Source organism: Empidonax traillii, unplaced genomic scaffold (genome assembly GCF_003031625.1).
Source record: "Empidonax traillii isolate 1590-97213 ecotype Southwest subspecies unplaced genomic scaffold, ASM303162v1 scaffold4714:size9301, whole genome shotgun sequence".
Classification (NCBI taxonomy): Eukaryota; Metazoa; Chordata; class Aves; order Passeriformes; family Tyrannidae; genus Empidonax; species Empidonax traillii.
Window position 1 is genome coordinate 1 of NW_020959907.1, and position 3256 is coordinate 3256.

Below are 3256 nucleotides of genomic sequence, written 5' to 3' on the forward strand. Positions count from 1 at the left end.
TGGATCCCTGTGTCCTTGGATCCCTGTGTCCTTGGATCCCTGTGTCCCTGGATCCCTGTGTCCTTGGATCTCTGTGTCCTTGATCCCTGTCCCCGTGGATCCCTGTGGATCCCTGTCCCCTGTGGATCCCTGTCCCTGTGGATACCTGTGAATCCTTGTCCCTGTGGGTCCCTGTGGATCCCTGTGGGTCCCTGTGGATCCCTGTGGATCCCTGTGGATCCCTGTCCCTGTGGATCCCTGTGAATCCTTGTCCCCATGGATCCCTGTGGGTCCCTGTGGATCCCCGTGGATCTCCGTGGATCCCTGTGGATCCCTGTGAATCCCTGTCCCTGTGGATACCCATCCCTGTGGATCCCTGTGGATCCCTGTGGATCCTTGTCCTCATGGATCGCCGTGGATCCCTGTGGATCCCCATCCATGTGGATCCCTGTGGATCCCTGTCCCCTGTGGATCCCTGTGGATCCCTGTGAATCCTTGTCCCTGTGGATACCCATCCCTGTGGATCCCTGTCCCCTGTGGATCCCTGTGAATCCTTGTCCTCATGGATCCCTGTGGATCCCTGTGGATCCCTGTGAATCCCTGTGGATCCCCGTGGATCCCTGTGGTGTCCCTGGCAGCAGGTCAGGGCTGTTCCCAGGGGAGCAGAGAAGGAGGGAGGATGGGAGGGAATCCGAGTGGGATGGAAGTTGCCTTTGTGGGAGCAGTGGAATAAATCAACCCCGGGATCCACCTGGGATGTGGGGGCTGGATCCTGACTGGATGATCCACTCAGGATGTGTGGGGCCCCATCCAAACCCCACGACCCACTCGGGACGTGCGGGACCCCATCCCGACCCCATGATCCACTCGAGACGTGCAGGACCCCATCCCGACCCCACGACCCACTCGGGACGTGCGGGACCCCATCCCGACCCCACGACCCACTCGGGACGTGCGGGACCCCATCCCGACCCCACGACCCAGTCGGGACATGCGGGACCCCATCCCGACCCCGCAGCCCCCCCGAGCCGCGGGTTCCGTGGGTGCAGGTTGGACCCTTCCCTCCCCCCCCTTCCTCCTCCCCGTGGTGCTCAGGGTCTCCGGTTCCTCCCTCCGCCATCACCCGTGACCCCCGGGGACCCCCTTCGTCCCCTCCCCAGCACCACCAGGTCTCACCAGTGGGGCGGCCCCACTGGGGACCAGTGGGCGGGCGGGTCCTGGCGCGGCTCCCGCTGCGAGGGACCGGTCCTGCGGGGCGATGCGGAGCCACCTCGATCCAGCCGCGGCCGGAGGAGCCTCTCGGAAAGGGCTTTGGTGGTTTTTGGTTTGGTTTTTTTTTTTTTGGGAGCTCCCGAGGAGGGTTCGGGTTTCGGCTCCCGGGCAGGACCCGCCCAGGGGAGGAGGATCCGAGGAGGGCCGAGAGAATCCGAGGAAGGGCCGCGGCTCCTCCGCGGCCGCGCAAGGCGCTCTCTTCTTCCACCAGGAGCTCCTCTCTGTCTCTCAATCTCTCTCTGTCTCCGCGATGGGCTCCGAGGCTCCAACTTTCCTGTGAGGCTCTCAGAGGCAGCAGGAGGAGAAAGAAGGGGGGGTTGGTTTATTCCGCGGGTTTTGGGAAGCGGCTCTGCCCCTCCGGGGAGATGGGGATCCCCTGGCAGGATCGCCGGGGCGCCGAGGTCGATGCTGAGCGCCGGGTTTGGAGGCGGCGTTGAGTTGCCAGGTAAGAAGTTTTTTTTCCTTCTCGGGAGTTAAAAAAAAAGAAGAAAAAAGATGGAGAGGTTGGCCCCAAAGCCGTGGGTAAAACAGGCTGGATTTGACGCCCCCACCCCACCCCCCGGGAGCTTTTATGGATCGGTTGTTCCGCCTCGATCGTGGTTATTAAAGCGGGAGGCGAATTCCGAGCCCTCCATCCCCGCTCCACGCGCCGCAACAAGTGGCGGCGGATGCCTTCCCACACATCCCGGAGCCCGAGCAGTTTCCCCGGGAGGAACTGGAATCGCCCGGGAAATTAATTACAAGAGGAATCGCACACCTTTCCCGAGTGGAGGAGGAGGGCGCGAGAAATCCCCGGAGGAGAAGCGACCCGTCCGTCCTGCCCTCCCTTTCGGGCCCGATTCCTGCCCCCCCTCCCCCTCCCCTACCCCCTCATCCTTCCCAACCCCCTGGAAGAGCCGCGCTGGGATGGCGGGGTGGGCCGAGCCGTGTTTGCCGATTGCTCAAGGAGAAGGGGGCCGTGAGCGGGCGCAGCTCGGAGCCAGCGGCTCGTTTTACCGAGTAAACAAAGCCCGGAGCGGAGAGCCCGCGGCTCTCGGGGAGAGCGGAGGGAGCCCAGCCCGGGGAGGGGATGGGTGGGAGGGGAGGGGGGTGTTGGAGGGGTTTGTTGCTCGGACACCGAACAATGAACTCAGCCAGCCCCTTTTGTGCATCGCGGCCCCAACAATCCCCGGCTCCTCCGCGGGCTCTTCTCTTCGTGCCACCCCCCCTAATCCCGAAAAAACCGATGATTTCGGGGGCGGTTTCGGGCCTCGAGGTCGGGGAGTGGTCGCCCCGCAACTCCTGGAGCCGCTCACGGGCATCGAAACCTGCTCGGGGACCCCCCCCTCGGCACCTCCCGCAGTGATTTGGGGAGCTCTCCCGGGTTTTCCTGGGGGTCTTGGCATCGGGGTGGGCGCTCCGGAGTTCTCTGTGTGTGCGATGCCAGGGCTTGAAGTGGATGGGTGGGGGTGGGGGTTTATAAAATAGGGATTTTCCACCCGAGCAGGGACCGACAGGACAAGACGGGGTGGGGGTGGGGGGTGGTAAAAAGGGACTCGAAGCAAAAGAGGAAAGATTTAAGTTGGATATTGGGAAGAAATTTCTTCCCTGTGAGGGCGGGGATGGAATTCCCAGAACAGCTGCGGCTGCCCCATCCCCCGGAAGCGTCCAAGGCCAGGTTGGAGCCACCTGGGAAGGTGGAAAAGCGTCCCTGCCCTCGGCAGGGGGGGTGGAACGAGGTGACCTCAGAGTGTCCCCTCCCACCCCAATCCATTCACGGGTTCTGCGATTGCTTCCTGAACCCGAGCGATTGATTCGGGGGGGATTGTTGGAAGCTGCTTTGCCTCGGGGGGGGTACCTGCCCCGGGAACACCCCGGGGAAGGTGCTCGTCAACCTGCCCCGTGATTCACGGCTCCGCTGCTTCCTCCTCTCCCTCTCCCAGGCCTTTTCCTCCCCTTCCTCGTCCTTCCCCCAGCTCCTCCCAGTCCAGCCAGAACGCTCCCAGTTACCTGCCGGTCCCGTCCC

The 3256-nt window shown here is 63.6% G+C and overlaps 1 protein-coding gene across 1 annotated transcript in view; it reads left to right on the forward strand.

Moving 5' to 3' along the window:
• Positions 1–1593: 1593 nt before the first annotated feature.
• Positions 1594–3256, forward strand: part of LPAR2 (lysophosphatidic acid receptor 2) — a gene marked incomplete at its 3' end in the record, with an annotated part of 7352 nt that continues 5689 nt past the window's right edge. The window contains exon 1 of the mRNA XM_027910782.1: positions 1594–1696. The remainder of the gene's footprint in view (positions 1697–3256) is intronic.